Genomic DNA, 18803 nt, shown 5'->3' with positions numbered 1-18803 from the left:
AGAATACTTATTGATTACAACAGGAGATGTGTAATTTTATAGTGGAGAAACTAGCAGACACTCCGTTAACCAAGTGATCAAACTTAATATCACCAGTGATAAGATATCAACACCACGTGCCTCCTGATATGCCGCACTGAGAAGGACACAATATCTCTTCCATGGTATTCCTACTAAAAGCGCATAGCCTGAAAAGAATCATGAAAAAGATCAGACAGACCTAAAATGAGGAAATTTTACAAAATCACTGGCAAAATGTTTAATGTTCCATGTCACAAAACACAAAGAAAAACTGAGGAAATGTCTCAGATTAAAGGAGAATAAGTAGAGGTGACAACTAAATGCAACAGACAGTCCTACATTGGACTCTGGACCAAGGAAAGGATATTAGTGGAATAATATAAAATCTAAGTAAAGCCTATAGCTTAGACAATAGGATAGTATCAATGTTAATTTTCTCATTTTGGTCACTGTACTGTAATTACAAGAAATATTACTATTTGGAGAGTCTGGATGAGGGTATACTGAAATTATACAATATTTGTAACTCTTTTATAAGTCTGATATTATTTCAAAATTAAAACATAAAAATTAAAGCCAAAATAGATGAATAAATGTGCTCCTATGTATGTCCCATCTGATAAATTGCTAAAGAAGAAAAAAGCAAAGGTCAAGAAATCTAAAGTTCGAGAATTACTGAATTAGATGACAGGTAAGATTCCTTTCCATGCTACAGTTTTACAATTCCACCAATTATGAAATTTAGAAAACCACAATGTGTCAGGATCAATTGCTTTGAGAAAATGTGACACCAATTTAACCATTAAGAGATAATTTATTTGAAATTCTTAAATCTTTATGTTCACACCAAGGATGTAGAATCAGCTAATACTTTCATGAGAGACATTGACTACTTGAAATGAATGTGCTTCCTGTCTTTTCCACTAGTAAGTACATGTACACATGTATATAATCAATGCACCTCATTCTAGATAATACATGAAGTTGATAATTTAAATTATCCATACTCATTGTAACCTAGCTTGATCTGACACCCAGCTTCCCGAGGCTCCCAGTTGGAGTGTTCACAGATTAAAAATTTAATTCCAAATTGCCTTAAATATGCAGGAGAAAAACTTGCTGCTATGGGTGTAGAAAATAACATGGAACATATTCTGCGGAACTATTTAAATATAACCCACATCATTGTGTCTCCATGTTAATTTTTTAAAATAACAACATTCACTTAACTTGGCAATGGCCACACTTTAAAATGAAGGTAGAAAAGTATATTTGAATTTGAAAACAAATTCCCTAGCTAACACTAGCCTCGGGAATTACTTATCATCCCTGATTCCTACATGTTAAAACATTGTTTTAAGAAAGTATTCCATGTTGTTTTTACAAAGGATACTTTCTTCTCCTGCAGAAGAATGGTGAGAACAGACTTAGAGACAGCACCTTAGGGTTCTGGCTTTTTCTCTGCCACTTGCCAGCGCTGCCTCAATTTCCTCAGCTGTAAATAGAGGAGATTGGGCAAGAAAGGGATCTTATGCCATGTATTATGGACCTCTTGGCAGTGTGATAAAGACTGTCCTGTTCTCAGAATAATGCTCATAAGTAGATAAAATATATAAAGTTACTCAAAAACCTAATGACAGAAAACACAGTACTCGAAATAGTTTTAAATGTGTGATATAGTAATATATGTATTTTCTTTAGTAGCTCACTAAAGAAGAAGCTCTAGCAGTGGGTTCAGTAACTATCATAATTTCACAGAAGTGATAGGCAGAGATGATGTCTTGAGATATCTATACTATAATATGACATAAAGATATATTTGATTTCCACTGTGTCAATATCATGGGTATAGCTGATGTTCTTATTATTTTTTGTCCTCATTTGAAATAGAAAGAAAGAGTATATTTCAATTAGACGTTAGTGAAGACAAAAATGTGATTATTTTCCCATCCAAGTTCACAGATTCCCCCTGGATTCTCTCCAAGGATCCTTTGAGTACAAACCTCTGGACCAGATGACCTCACAGTTCTCTCTTCCTGCCTCGAGCCGGTCATTTCTCTAATCTTCTCTGGCCATCCACCTTGAGGACCCGAGTCCATCATGTGTATATGTATGCGCCTCCCTCTGGGGAATCAAGTTTAACAAGATATCAAAATATTTCGTTTGCGAGTCTTGGCTGCTGTACAGCACTTAGCAAAGCAGAGCCAGTTTTCCTAGTTGAGATTGGTCAACACCAGGTTCATTTGTCTAGCATTTCACAAAATATTTTCCCACATTTGTCCCACTGCAGTGTGAAGGCTGTAACTGACAATATAAATGTGCCCTAAGGTGGAAAGTCCGACCCCATTTCCCTGAGTGATCTCCAGGGTTGGCCATTACCATGCAGATGCCCGGAGTCAAGGGATTTCCATAGATCTGCTAATTATTCCCCAGACTTTTCCACCAGCCATAAAAATCCCATTTGTTGCAGCTTGTTTGTAGAACAGCCCCCATTTCCACAGTGGTGGTATTAATTAGCAAAAACCTGTGAAAATGGCCAGAGTTTATGTGCTTTAATGGGAGGGAAAGAAAGGAACCTGGGTCACTTCTAAATATTCTTATAAATTCCCCTGTAGCAACCAGGAGGTAAAAGCTCACCTGTCTTAGATACTATGACTTTTAATGTTTGTAGTTCTAAGGGGGAATTAGTGAAGCCACTTAGTGAGTTCCCATTAGAATAGTAACTTGGTGAATCCTGAATGCAAACAGATAAATTTCTCAGATAATCAATCACCATTCCCTGATGATCTAGTGGCACCTGACACTGAGCCTGGAGAGATCCTGGAAGCACCATTCTTAGAGGAAAGATCTTTGCCAGTGGGGAGCTGTAGAAACAAACCATCCCTCTAGGGTTCCAGAATATACTCCAGATGATGACATGGGGCACTGGGGACTGAAGAGTGATGAAGGGTGTCCCTGTCCTCCAGCCCAGGAGGACACACAAGCTTTAACCTCAGAGACATCTGATATACCCACACAGGGACAGAGGCTAAAGAAGAAAGAATGAAGTTGTAGACGTTTTCGTCAATGATCTTATCAAGTTGTCCTGTTGGAGCAGCTTTGTTTCTTATGTTTGTTTGTTTGTGTTAATTTTTAAGTGGCTCTATTTTCTATTTGTTACAGATTAGCCACAGGAGAAAATGGTCTGTTCTATGCTTAAAAACCCAGTACCTAATCACTTTATAAGTAAGTGTGACTCTAGCTTTACTTCTGAAGGGTTAAACAAATGGATAAAGGGTAATAATTCTTTCGTCTCTTCACTTTCAATGAGTGTTTCAGAATGTTTTACTCCCTAATTTCTACCTCGAGCCAACAATCGCTGCTGACTTTAGCTAAGAATTCTATTTTTTAATATTTTTATAGCTGCAATGTGAGTTTCCCATGCAGTTTTTATTAACTCTGTTTCATTGCAAGGCCTTGCAAGCAAAAACGGCCCTTATTTTTATTCGGAGAAATCTATTTCGGTGACAATCTAGCCTCGGGGTAGCTATATGTCAATCTCTTTGCTTTTTTTCCTGTTGAAACAAGCATGGGAAAGTTGCAAGACAAATGCCACACAGGGCAGGGCTGAAGGAAGCAGCATACCAGCCCTCATCTCTGGCCAGCTCAATTCCAGAAAGTGAAAGGAAAGTGAATTCCGAAGAGGTGCAACTGCGTAAGGTAGAAGAAAACTTCTGCATGTCTACCCACTTTCATTCCCAACAGATGAAAACCCTTAAATTCTCACCACTTATCAACTTTTCCCAGAAATGACATTATTTGGGATTATGCTGGGAGGCTGGAGTATAATGTTTACAAGAAGCAGCATGTCTTCTTAAAAAAAGAATGGGAGCTAGGTGTCTGGTGATTCTGGACTGCAACCCTATGGCATCCTAAACTCTACTCACTGTGACCCTTTGAAAATGAAGCCAAAACTCTACTCACCATGACCCCTTTGGAGATAAAGCCTAGTCCTTCTGAGGTGTCCCATAGGGATTATCAAAATTCAAACCCGAGCACCCTACACTAAGAAATGGCAGTATGACAGCTGGACCAGTCCTAGGTGTGCACATCATGAGACCAGGTTTTCCAGACACACACAATCTTGTCATCTGAAGCCTCGGCTGCTTGATTGAAAACAGTATTTAGATTCCCAAACCTTAAAGCTAAATTCTGAAAACAAATGGGAGAATATAACAGGGAGGAGTGGAAGTGTGAATATCTTTGAACAAGACTGACATCATCCCAGATTTTTACATTATTTCACTTAATCCTCCCATCAATACTACCAAGTAGACTTAATTCTTACCTTTTATACAGGAAGATAAGGTTGGCAAGATAATTAGCAGCCAAATAAGCAGGTATAACTTATATTCTCTCTTTGTCTAGCACAATTAGAAAAAGACAAAGTTGGAAGCAACTCTAGAGTCCATCTGGTTTTACCTCGTTTTTCAGTGTATGGGCAATAGAAGAGGGACAATCCAGCCCCCCACCTGTTTTTGTAAATGAAGTTTTATGGAGACACAGCCACACTTATTCATTTACCTATTATCTATACTTTTGCATTGCAAAGTCAGGGTTTGATAGTCACAATTAATATCATATAGCCCACAAAACCTAAAATATTTATTATCTGTCCCTTTATACAAAATATTTGCCAATTTCTGCTAGAGAGCAATTTGAGAAGAACTGACATGTTAATGATATTGAGTTTTCTAAACCATGCACATGGCATAGTTTTCCATTTATTAGGTTTTCCATGCCTGAAATGTTTTGTATTTTTTGTGTGCAAGTCTTGCACATTTTGTTAGAAATAAATTTAAGTATGTTATGCTTTTTGATGCTACTTTAAATGGTATTTTTAATTTTATTTTCAATTGTTTGCTGTTGGATACACTTATATATTAATTCTAGAAGCTCTTGTGTCGATTTCTCAGGATTGTTACATAGATAAAAATGCCATTTGTGAGTAAAGAGTTGTATTCTTCCTTTCAATCTCTATGCCTGTTTTTCTTTTTCTTGCCTTATGACACTGGTGTGAACTCTAGTATGTTAATGGAAGTGGCAAGAGTAAATATGTTTGCTTTTTCCATGATCTGAAGGTGATTTAATAGCCATCATTAAGTGCAAAGTTAGTTGTTGCTTTCTCCTTAGATTTTGAAGTCCACCCTTTTATTTCTTTGTATCTAGTGAAACAATGATTTTTTTTTTTTACAGACTGAATGAGTAAATGGAGAGCCTGAATAATCTGAATGTTTATTATTGAGTCCTGCCATATGTTCAAATTGTCCAGAATTGACTGGTTTAACAAGGCAAAAAGGAGATGGGGGTGGTGAGAGAAAGTAGTACAAAAGTCTCCCTTTCTGTGCTGCTAATTGTTTAAGAGAAAGTCTTGAGTAAGAGTGTGAAATGGCACAACTGCCTTGGAAAACTGCTTGGTGGTTTCTTATGACATAAAACATACACTTTCCCTCTGACCCAGCAATTCCACTACCGGGTATCTACACAAAAGAAATAAGTGCATATGCCAACAAAAGTCTTGTACATGAACTTTCACACTAGTTTTATTTGTAATGGCCAAAAATAAGAAACAACTCAAATGTCCATCAGCAAGATTAGATGTTTTAAAGTGTGGTATAATCATACAGTGGCATACCATTCAGTAGTTAAAAGGAATAAACTCTTGATACACACAACAATGTGGATGAACCTCAAGAAGATAACACTAAGGCAGGGAGCCAGACTCAAAGTAGTGAATATTGTTGGATTCCATTTATATGAAATTCTAGATCAGATAAAACTAATCTCTAGTGATAAAAAATAAGAACAAAGGTTACCTGGGGTGGATGGAGGGGCAGGAATTGACTAGAATGGGGCACAAAGGGACATTCTAGGGGGATGAAAATGTTCTAAATCTTGACTATGGTGGTGGATCCATGGGAATATATATTTGTCAAAATTCAAACTGTATACTTAAGATCTGTGCATTTCACTGAATGTAAATTAATCCTCAAAAAATAAACTTAGAAGAAGCAAACCTGCAGAGGACATGCAGAATATTAATAAATGAGTCTTCGTTTATTTGATGTACTTTGTCATCTGTCTGATGTAATTTCAGATTCTTTGCCCCTGGTATGGAGAAGATCTGCTGAAGACCAATCGACAGTACCATGGAACAGGTTTATAAGCAGGAGTCCAGCCCCACAATCTCTACCGAACAGACATCCCCCTACTAATAAGCATGCACACTAAGCAAAAATCACTTATGTGTCAGGCAAGGAAGCTTCAAAACCGGTTCCATATATCTTTTTCCAACTGAACTGCAGGCTCCTGAGCCCTCCTAATCAGAAATTTTGGGGCCACCACTGTGAACCTCAAATCACTTAGCCAGCCACTCAGACTGAAAGCATCCTTTTCCATCCACTTGCAAACCCTTGTCCACCCTCTTAGCTTCCTGGATTCACACACATGCCCCACCTACTGCTCTACATCACTGGAGTAATTAACTAAACAAGTAAATGCAGTCCAGATATCATGCTTATAACAGTACCGGAGATGTAGCAAAAGACCAGGCAACATCAGATATCACCACACTGACCACTTCTGTTTTCCCTTTAGCTCTCCTTCAGTCCCACTAGATAGTGAGAGGTGTCTGCTTTCTCAACTGTTCTAGAATTTCTGAATGGGCTGCAAGAGCCTCTCCAGGAGATAAGAGACAAGAGAGCACAGTTTTTATCTAGAGAGGCCTAAATCCTCACCGAGTTCACCACACCCTAGAATTTCAGAGGGCTCCAGAACCGTAACATTTTTTACTCAAACCAAGGCTCAGGCCAGAAAAACTGGGTTTCACCAAGCTCATCAGTCCGTCAGAACGAAGTGAGGCCTTTGCCCTTGCTGCACTTGCTTCCCAGAACGAACATGCAGCCATGGTATCCAGCAGGTGCTCTATAAATGCTTTCATAAAATGTGCACTAGGGTTGGGAGATGGCGACTCTCTTTTCAGGGTACTGAGAAGTTCAAAGTGTGCAATAACAAATTTGCTCATCTACACAAATTAAAATTGGTTGACTCATAAAGACTTTCTTTTGAATTTTTACAATTAGATTTTTTTTTCCCATAAAGAACCCTTTGCTTTCCTGGGCTAAACAGGGGCACACACAACTGAGCTGAAATATCTGCTTTTGTTTCTAATCCAGGAAAGGTAGTATAACAGAGGAGAAAAAGCAGCGACTTAGGGGCCAACCCACCCTAGCTTCTGACCCAGAACATGTTACTTAAAACCACTTGGTATCTGAAGATAATAATTGCTTACATTGCAAGGTTGGGAGAGCCTGGGGCCGTGCCTGGCATCATGCTTGGCACATATCTGGATCTCATGATTGAATGTGTTTTTAGGAATAGCAGAGCTTCCTTTTCTCTAGGCACATGGGAAAATTGGCCCTGAGCCCCATCGCCCCCAGTCCATCAGCCTCTGCCCCCATTCTAAATGTATCCCAGAGTCAGGGGTTCAGAAATGAAGTAGAACATGAGGGCTGTCTTAAGCCAGAGCGATGAAGTCATGTCCTGGTCCAGCGTTCACTCAGGCCTTTAGGGAACCGGAGAAGAATGATGCTTCGAGTGTCTGAAGTAAGCAAACAAAAAGAGGAGACAAGCAGCCTGATCTCCAAAATTCAAACCTAGACCCAGCAACCATTCCAAAACGGCCTCAAACTAGGGCACCACGAAGCATTATGTAACCAGAAGGCTTCTTTATTTATTCCACTGGCAAACATTTCCTGCTTGGTTTTGTATAAACACGGGTGCAGAATTTCCTAGCAGTTGTATCTTCTGTGGGGCCAGCTATCATTACCCTGTTTGGTTCTGAAGGCTGATCTCATTGTTTCAGCAGCTCGCTTCTCCTCCTCACACCAGACGCTTTCGCTGATGAATTGCCTCCATTTAGGGATGGGGTTTGCTTAAACACTTTTGGATTTACAACACAACACGGTTTAATTGTCCAAAGGAACATCCGCAGCGTGAAAGAATCCCCTCTGCCAAAAAAACCGGGAGCTCATGTGTAGTCCTCAGTTTTTCAGAGAGGTGAAAAGAATGCAAAGATACTTCAGGGCTTAATTCAGGCGGGGTTCTACCTTGGTAAGACCATACGGACATGACTAAGTCAATACATTCTAGAAGAATTCTAAGAATTTTACAGATATTAAATCATTCCATGTATACACACAATTCTATAAGAAATACATTATTTCATTCCCATTTTACAGCTGAAGAAACTGAAGCATGGAAAATCAAGGTGACACAGTTAATAAATGGCAGAGCCCATATTCAAATCCAGTCTGGCAAGCTCTAGACTCTGTGGTCTTATCCACTGTGCCACATTACCTAAACACAGTTCCTAGGAACAAATAATATTTGAGCTGTGTCTTTCAGCCCCTGTCTCAGGCAACATGCTCCTTTCATATAACAAACATTTATTGACAACCACCATTCTAAGAGATGCAGAGCTAAATAGGACATAGGTCCTCTTCTCAAGACCTGCACTGATCATTTGCCATTGGCCACATTTAATTAATTTAAATTAAATAAAATTTAACATGTATTTCCTTAGCAGCACTGGCCCACATTTCAACTGCTGAATAGCCACATGTGGCTAGTGGCTGATGTCTTGGACCGTGTAGATACACAGCATTCCATCTTCACAGGAAGCCCTCTTGGAGAGATGAACCGGCCATTTGCTACTCAAAGAGGGTTTCCTGGACCAGCAGCACCAAGGAGCTTTCTAGAACTGCACAGTCTCAGGCCCTGCCTCAGACTTATTGGATCAGAATCTTCATTTTAACAAGATCCTAGGAGATATGGGCATACTTTAAAGTTCACAAAGCACTTCAGCCTGGAAGCTTTTTTTGCCTTTAACTTCTATTTTACCAATAATCTCAAACCCTTTTATCAGACACATACACCATTATTCCCATTCCCTGCTAGAGTACTCATTAAAGTATATTGTCTTATAATAAATGACTTAAAGAACCAAAGCTGTCCAAGTTAAAGGAATAGAAAGATAATGGAATGACAGGCAGTGGGGTTCTGTCCAATATTCCTTCAAACTACACTATGCAGAGGGGCACCCCTTCCTCCTATAAGATAAGTCTGGGCAGAAAAGATTAGATGGGAGGGAACAGTGGAAAGACCTGAGCTTGATGGTCAGCACAATGGGGATCCCAGTCTTGGATCCCTTCCTAGGAACTGGATGACATTAGACAAGTTGCTAAAACCCTCTGGATCTTGGGTTCTCCATCTGCAAAATAAAACAGACTGTAAGGCCCCTTCCTTCCACCTCTAAAACTCTGTGTTCCCATTGAGCTGGTGGGTAAAGAGAGGAAGAATTGATCCTCTGGGGTGGGATGTCAGCCCTGGATAATGATGAGGAGAGAATTATAATATTTCACTCAAGTGTAAAGGAATCTCACTATAAAGATCCTTCCTAAGCAGAAATCAACATGGAATAGAGCATCATGGACCCTGTATACAGTGGGGTCGACTGAGGCATATTGTAAAATGTCTCCCAGTGCTAGACTGATTACATTAATGGCCTCAATTCTCCACCCCTTTCTATGTCCACTATCTTTGCCATGTGACTGCAACTCCCATCAAGTGGTGTGGTCTTTCTCCCCTGCCCTTTTCATTCTGCCACGTGACTTTGTAGTGCCCTTCTCCTCTGACCCTGGAGATGGTCACATGACTCGTTTTAGACAATAAAAAAGAATAAAAAATGATGGCATGGAAGTCCAAGCCTACGCCTTAAGATGCCTGAATACTTCCTCTCTTGTGCTGCTACCACCACCATGACAACATGCCCAGGATAGCCTGCTAGAGGAGGAGAGACACATGGAGCAGAGCTGAGTGATTGCAACTGACTCAAGAATGGCCATCCTAGATTAGCCAACAGCCAGCTGACACCCAGGCATGTGAGTGTGCCCAGTCAAAATCAGTGGAGGTGGCCAGTTTAGCCAAAGCTGACCCCAGATGCATGAGCCACCACACATGTTTAGTTTTGTATGTTACTGAGGTGTTGTATTATTGATACACTGCATCATTGTGGTACTGGATACCAGATATACTCCCTTATAAGGCAGCTTCACTGTATGTTTCTAAATACAGATAAGATTTGTGATTAAAACCATCATCATAGAATCGAAGCCTTTTTCATCCACTTCTAATTTAACTGTCACAACTACAAAGTAGCCTCTTAAAAATGAGAAAATTGACATTGATAGAGGTTAAGTCCCTTGCCCATAATTTCATGGCTTCTAAGTGTTTGAGCCAGGATTTGAACCACATTGTCCAATTCCAACCTTTTTTTTTTTTTTTTTTTGAGATGGAGTCTCACTCTGACTCCCAGGCTGGAGTGCAGTGGTGTGATCTCGGCTCACTGCAGCCTCTGCTTCCCAGCTTCAAGCGATTCTCATGCCTCTACCTTCTGAGCAGCTGAGATTACAGGCACCCACAGCCATGCCAGGCTAATTTTTGTATTTTTTTTTTTTAAATAGAGACAGGGTTTAACTATGTTGGCCAAGCTGGCCTCGAACTCCTGATCTCAGGTAATCTATCCGCCTTGCCCTCCCAAATTGCTAGGATTACAGGGGTGAGCCACCACACCCAGCAAATTCAATTCCAACTCTGAGCTACATTTTAAAATGCCAGTGCCATCTAAATACTGTATGATGACATGGAAAATGACTGGTCTAAGATTCCAGGCTCCACCCCAATTCTTGCCAATAAAGAGTTGAGTGAATGAGAACATATGGCTCTCTAAGTTTTGGTTTCATCAACTTTAAGAGAAAGAAAATGAACAAGCTGATTTTAATTTTTCTTTTATTTCAACATTCCATTATTCTATAAGATACGAGCCTAGTTGGCCAGGCATGGTGGCTCATGCCTGTAATCCTAGCCCTTTGGGAGGCTGAGGCGGATAAATCACCTGAGGTCGGGAGTTCGAGACCAGCCTCATCAACATGATGAAGTCCCGTCTCTACTAAAAATAAAAAATTAGCTGGGCATGGTGGTGCATGCCTGTAGTCCCAGCTACTCAGGAGGCTGAGGCAGAAGAATCACCTGAACCTGGGAGCCAGAGGTTGCAGTGAGCCGAGATCATGGCTTTGCGCTCCAGCCTGGGCAACAGGCGAGATGAGACTCCATCTCAAAAAGAAAAAAAAAAGATATGAGCCTAGTTTTTCAAATATCTATACTCCTTCTTGGAATGATAGAATCATATCTGAGAGGCTTTATGGTATTGTTTATAATAGACTTTGGGCAGAGATCCAAGTCTAATGGACATTGGGGTTCTGCTGGGGTATCCACTGTCCCTGCTTGAGGTTGGATAAGCTGAGGTTGAAAACTCAAGAGTAAACACATAAGCTAGATTGTTCTCCAGGGCTCAGAGCCAAAGGAGCCGGATGGGTCTTACTACCATCACAGCCCTCAGCATCAAAAACAGCTCTCTTAGGGATTGTGCCAAGCATGGGAGGAAAATAATGTCATCTAGGGGCAGTTATGGGGACAGGAAGAAGGCTGAGATAGAAAAAATGTACATACACAGATATCAAGGATAAATAGCAATAATAATAACAGCTAACATTTATTAAATGCATACAATGAGCTAGATCATGTGGTCAACATGGGAAGCACCTCCCAGATTCCTTTTCAGGAAGAGCTTGCTGCCCAGTTGTAGGTGTACAATCTCCATGCAACCTCCAGCTGCCAACTCCTTCAGGCTCTGCCTTTTGCAGAGTCACCATACCCAAACCATGTCCCTTCTTGGGCAGCCCACGTCAAATGACTGATCTATTCAGAAATTTAAATGATTAATCATCTCAATTCAACTCAGGACAGCTCTGGAGGGCTATGCTGGCTTCAGAGTCTATGTCTGGTTGGTTGAGGCTTCATCAGACTTATAACACAGTTTGACTTCTTTTTCCCAATCTTACTTCCCACTCTTTGTTTTCATGGGTGTTAATGCTTAGTAAACATCTTGTGTCCCAAACTCTGTCTCAGCGTCTACTTCCAAGACACCAAACCAAACTCACTCTATGAGTTAATGGTTATAGTAAATACTGTGATATAATCTATTAACCTGATGGAAATTTCATTTTGTTTAAAAATAAATAAATAAAAAGAAAAAGAAAAAAGAAGGAAGGAAGGAAGGAAAAGGAAAGAGGGAAGGGAATGAAGACGAGAGAGAAGGGGAGGGGAGGGGAAGGAAAGGGGAGGGAAAGGAAAGGGAGGGGAGGGAAGGGAAGGGAAAAGGAAAGGGAGGAGGGAAGGAGAGGGGAAGGGAGGGAGGGGGAGGGGGAAGGGAGGGAGGGGGAAGAGAGGGGAGGAGAAGGAAAGGGAAAGGAAGGGAAGGGAAGGAGAAGGGGGAGGAGAGGAGAGGAGAGGAGAAAAGTAATAGAAGTTATGCACTTCCTAAGATTCTTGACTCACTACCATAGGCCCCAAGACATCAAATTTGTGACACTTTTGGACCATTATGAAAGGAGTTGTCAGTGCTCAACTAAGCATCAGCCTGGATGAGGAAGAGAGAGAGAAGAGAGAGATGAATTTCTCCCCTCTGTTCCAAGATTGCTAACAGTCCTTCAGGTTCTACAACAGCAGAGGAAGAAGTTAGCAATAAAGGAGAGACTCAGGGCAAATTGGACCATGAATCTCAGTATCACCTGACTGGGTTCTCAGAGGTCCTTTTGTCCTTTGTTTTCCTTTCAGTTTACGGCACCATCTTTTTTGTAAGAAATAATAATAATGAGAACTACGTCTTGATCTTTTACGATGACACAAGCAAATGTGTATTACATCAGTTATCACTCACAGCAACCCCAGGATAGTGAGGTAGATGTTATTGTTCAGCAACTACTCCCTGTCCCTTCCTCCTTCCCTGGGAAAAGCATGATGACCCACCCCTCAATGTTAAATTTGGCTATATGACTTGCTTTACCAATGAAATGTAAATAGATGCAAGCAAAGGCTCTGCCTGGGTTGTTAAATGGTTCAGTTCATTCTCTCATGCTCCTCACATTGACCTCAGAGGACCACTGCTCTTTCAGTCTCATATCAGTGGAATAGATCTGAATCCAACTGTCAGCCAATAACAGAGTTGCCATACTTGACCTACAGATAATTGAAGGAGAAATAAAATATCTGTGATTATAAGGCACTAAATTTGTTTAGGGAAGGGGCTATTTGTTACACAGCAGGACTGTAATAAAAGCTGACTAAAACAGACATGTTCTGTGCTCATTTCCACTTTCAGCTGGGAAAATACAGGTACAGAGAAGTTAAGTGGCTTGACTAAGGTCACACAGCTAAACTGGTAAAGCTGGAATTTCAACCAAGCAATATGACTCTAAAGCAAAATTCTTAGGCCCTGCTTTATATTGCAAAGTGTTTGAGGTAAACATTGCGAATCCATTCTTTGTGAAATGTCTGGGGAGCTTTGAATTCCACTTCAAACCGAGGCACAGATATTTTATTTTCTAGGCCTTTTTTTTTAGCATTCTTACATTATAATGTCTATGAATGAGCCCATATTTAACATATGACTACTGTGAATATGAGAATCAAAGAAATTACACTAAAATGTCCAATTATATCATTGGCTTAGGAACTATGCATATAGTTTCCATTTCCAAAAGACAATGAGTTATTTTTTTAAAATCTGATTTTTCTTATCAATGGAAAACCAAGAGCCACTTCAACTGCAAGAGAGATGAGGAACTTGTTCTAACAGGCATATCTCTAGGCCTTTATGCATTAAGAGAAAGACATATATGAAGGAACTTGAATTTAATTAAACACTTAAAAGTAGGTATTTTTTAAAATTTTTTAATCCCCTTGTGATTTCATACTTATAAGCAAACTTTTTCTATGTGATATTGAAATGTATACAATTAAGACAAATGATTGATGTGAGCCTCCCCTGTCCCCTGCTTTTTCTTCTCATTTACTGAATTTAGACTACAAAAAATTCTTGAACCTTCTTGGGGAATTTAAAACCCAAACAGAACTTCTATGCACACCCTTCCTCAGGACAACTTTATCCATCATCCCCTGCCATTGTGGCTGCTTTCACAGCCCTTTGAGAAGATAAACTTGTGACCCAAGCTGGGAAGTTAGGACTGACTCATGCTGAGCAGTTGAGCAGTATAAAGTGCATCTAGTACTTTAATTTATTCCTTCAGACTTCCTACTGCCCTTACCAGAAGCTTATTGCCACAGTCCTCCAAGTTCTTTCAACTCAAACCATCTATGCACCTCACTGGAGATACAAAACTATAAAAGATCTAAACTGTTACTTTAGATTCTTTTCAGGCTCCTTCAGAAGGTCTGCCCCAAAGACAGTGGCATGCAGCAAATTACCTCAAAGGAAACATGCCATAAAATACTTACTGGAAAAATGACCTCGGGTAGAAGATGCATAACAAAGATTATTATTATACATTTTAGGATCCTGCCTCTAATTATCTGAAATGCATTTTACCTCTTTTAGCCTATGAACACCATGAACAGAATCAGGGTAATTGCTCTCCTCACCTCCATACTAGATGGACGAATTGTTCTTTTGTGGCTCTCTGAAGGTCTGTATCAATGACTTTCAAAAGGCAGCTGAACAGGTGAGAGTACACATTACAGCTGCAAAGCAAAACGAAATGCCTGCCAGCTTTTTATGCTCATTATGAGGTCTGCTGTCAGCCTGACCCTGACCTCTGCATGACAGGAAATGCACAATGGTGATGGAGTCCTCATTCCTGCCTTCAGGATGCTCAAAATGCTGGTGTTCTCTCTGCAAATAATTGTGAGCAACAAGCTCAAGATGTTTCCCAATCCTTGAGAAAGAATACAAGGGCAAGTTGATCAATTATCTTGATCTCAAGTCTACAAGCGGAGAAAAGACTGACACTAAATAATTCTCGTACGAAGCAGAAAGCGACAGGTGCCTAAGAGAGACTCAGATAATAAGCAATGAGGGGTTGAGCAGAAAGAGAGAGTACTTAAAATTAAGGGGAATGAACTGAGACGGGAACTCTGCACTGAGAAAGCCTTTGAGGTGGGTCTTGAAACACAGGATTAGGATTTATGCAGATTTTCTAAACAAAAGAGAATTCTATTCAAATGAGCAAAGGATAAAAAGTGGGGAAGCCAAGACGGAAGATGGAAATAACTGTTCCACAATGATTCAACTGGAGGAGACACAGTTGGCAATAACAGGCCATAGATGGGAAAAGTACAATGGGAGTTAACTTGGGGTGTCCATTACTGTGAGGCTCAGGAAGCTGGCATGTCTTCAAAATCTATTTTGCTGAGCTCTGGGTGTTGTGAAAACAGAATGGGCGACGATCCAGGATACTACCCTGTTGTGACTGGGACAGTCTGCTTTTGTCTAGTTGACATACTAGAGTTTCTGGACAAGATTTCATTTGGGGTACCAAATGTGAAATGACTGCTGTCAACAAATAGAAGCCATGCAGGATCCTTAAGAGGATCGGGTGAGTCAGGAGATCAGATACCAAAAGATGAGTCTGGTAGCAGCGGTGTTTAAGACGGATTAGAGTGCAGAGAGTGCAAACTCGAGAAGATGAATGAAGAGGTTACTGCAACATCCCCAGGTAAAGGCACTGGGGGCCTGAACTCAAGCACAGTGGTGTGGGAGAGCAGGTCAGGCAGTTATAAGCAGCACAGAGGTCAACCTTCTGGGCCTTGGAAACAAGCGGAATACAGTTGAAGGGCTTGAGCCTGGAAGATGGGAAATTTTCATACTAATAGAGGACACAGAACACAGGACAAGTTTGGAAATTGAGAAGCCAAGTTCAATTTGGGAAATATTAAGTTTAAGGTCCTGGCAAGATTCCCAGTTGGCAAGCAGCGTGGTAGAAGTGTCTTGCCGGAAGTTGGGAAGAAAAATTCACTGGATAAACACACACATGAGAAATGAGCACATGAGACAGTTAATCGTATACAAGAGGGTATTTTTTAATAAAATGCAGAAGCTCATTACATTCCAGATTCCACTTACTGTTTTGCCCATCTGCTGCCTTGGTTTTTCTTCCCGACCCCAAATAGAACAGGTGCATAGTATTTGGTCCTGGAATTCTGCTCTTCCTGTTTCTTATTCTTCTACTCAGAGATCTCATTTATTAGCAACTTCAAAAATCTACTCCAGCCCCATTCTGCTGCTCACTCCATAGCCCCATAGTTCCAACTGCCTGCTAGAGATGGCCACCTGACTTGGGCATCTCAATCCCCAACTCAACCAAGACAAAGATAAATTCATCTTCTTCTCTCTTCTTTAATTAGTACTTTCTCCAAATGTCTTTATTTCTTTGAATAGGGACTTTGAGCTGCGGTGCCTCAGACCTTTTCTAATTCTTGACACAGCTGTCCTAGAATAGCCTTTTTCTGGGACATTGTTTCCCCTTGCATTCGGCTGTTCTCGTGCTACTAACAAAGACATTCCCGAGGTTGGGTAATTTATAAAGGAAAGAGGTTTAATTGATTCACAGTTCCACATGGCTGGGGAGGCCTTACAATCATGGCGGAAGGCAAAGGGGAAGCAAGACACTTTTTACATGGCAGCAGACAAGAGAGCGTGTGCAGGGGAACTCTCCTTTATAAAACCATCAGATTTCATGAGACATATTCACTATCATGGGAACAGCATGAGAAAGATCTGCCCCTATGATTCAATTACCTCCCACCAGGTCCCTACCACGAGATGTGGGAATTATAGGAGCTACAATTCAAGATGAGATTTGGGTGGGGACACAGCCAAGCCGTATCACCCCTACTCAAAGCTTCTGGGAGCTCCCCAGTGTGGACAGAATAAAAGCCAAGGCTGTCAGCCCAGGTTTCAAGGTCATCCATGAAGGCCATCAATGGCCATTCTTGGGTCCACTCCAATCACCTTTCTAACTACAGTTTCTACTGCCTGTCTGCTCAACCCTGCATGGAGGACACCAACCTGCACCTGATACTCAAGCATGCTCACCTTTATTTCTTCCCTCCCTCTCAAGCATATTAGCATTCCTTCCTTCTGCCAGGGAGCATGCCTCCCCAGCCGATTCCTCATTTGACCTGTATCTATTCTCCAGGCCCTGGCAGAAGTCCTAACTTGTCCCAAACCCCCTCCTTATCCATTCTGGTGGACAGAGGACAGAGTGGAGCTTCCTCTACTCTCACTAAACAAACCAGATGGTGTTTGCATATCTGTTTCGTCATGTATGATGTGGGGATTAAAACTTTACCTATATCATAGGATTTTTAAATTAAATATGAGCTCAATAAATTATTATTACGATCACTAGTATTATATGTTATACATTCGACTAGGCATTTAAGGATATAAGTAGAAATACTGACATCCTAGGCTTTTCCTAGCAAAACATGCACAATCCCCACCCTCTCTAAAAACGATACAGAGAAGATTAGCATGGCCCCTGCGCAAGGATGACACGCAAATTCGTGAAGCGTTCCATATTTAAAAAAAAAAACTCCATAAAGAACCAGCCCTTTGCCATGCACTTTGAACATTGTTTCACTATTAGTGATCTTCTAGTTTTTACCTCTTGAGAGCAAGCAACTTATCATCTTAGCTTAATTATTCATGACCTGAAATAAAACAAGAACATCCTTCCAAGTCGTATTTTACCTCAAGGAGCTCAAAATCTAACGGGAGAAAGAGCAGAAGTGAACAGGAGAGCGCTTTGAGCCCACTGGACTGGGAAGGGGAGATACAAGTGACATGACACTTCTTCGCTGTCTTGTCTAATTAGCTTTTCTAAGATGTCAGGCATGATTCTCCTATGTGAATGTAAGCCTTAACAAAGTATTTTAGAATATTGTCCTGAGTAACTCTTAGGAAAGTGTATCTTATTTCTCTTTCTTGTGCTTTTACCTTTCCCAGAAGACTAGGTACTAAATAATTACATGTTCACAGGATAAACGTTTTTATTCCAGGAGCTAGAGATTTTTGCTCATCTTACTATACTTAAAAATAATAGTGTAATTATTAATAGTTCAATATTTAACACCTTTTACTGATAGGTTCTCACCCTTATGTATCTGCATATCACACACACACACACTCATCTCTAACTGCCCAATTCACATGTATCCAAAGACATTTTTAAAAGCACTCAACTTAGAGTCAAAAAAAAAAAAAGAGAGAGAGAGAAAGAGATTATAGATTTGAGTCTCAGTTCCACCTCTAGAGCAGGGATCACGCATGTAAATTATCCTTGCCAAGCCTCAGTCTACTCATCTGTTAAATGGGTACACCAAAATGTGGCTCCCAGTCCTGGTTGATCATAGGACTCTCATATGGGGAGGCTTGTTATTCATATTCCTGGATTCCAATCTGAACCTACTAGAGCAGAAGTTCCAAGGGGGGCCTGGAATCTGTATCTTTAAAAAATCACTCCAGATGATTAGGTTAATTCACGAAGTTTGAGCATCCCTTTTGCAATTTTGATTCCCCTCACATTAAAAGACCTCCTCCAAGAAGCCTGGGATATCCTGGAGCTAGGATTTGAGGCACAGAGTGTATTACTGTTCAAAGACAGAAGCTGTAATAACGGGGTCACCCCTCCTCGTTTTCTGCTCAGAAACAGCCTTTCTTTTCACTTACCAACTGCGGTTTCTGATTAACATAAACATTTCAACCATTTATGATTCTTTCTCATTGATGGCTAAGGGAAAAGAAAACACTTTGATTATTTTGA

At 40.6% G+C, this 18803-nt stretch overlaps 1 pseudogene; it reads left to right on the top strand.

Annotated features, from left to right (window-relative positions):
* The first annotated feature begins 17485 nt into the window (after nt 1-17485).
* On the top strand, nt 17486-17564 carry LOC112633832 (annotated as a pseudogene).
* The last annotated feature ends 1239 nt before the right edge of the window (nt 17565-18803 follow it).

This window comes from Theropithecus gelada, chromosome 10 (genome assembly GCF_003255815.1).
Source record: "Theropithecus gelada isolate Dixy chromosome 10, Tgel_1.0, whole genome shotgun sequence".
In the NCBI taxonomy this organism is placed as follows: Eukaryota; Metazoa; Chordata; class Mammalia; order Primates; family Cercopithecidae; genus Theropithecus; species Theropithecus gelada.
The sequence above is the reverse complement of the archived record's forward strand: the minus strand, read 5'-3'. Positions and strand labels throughout refer to the sequence as shown.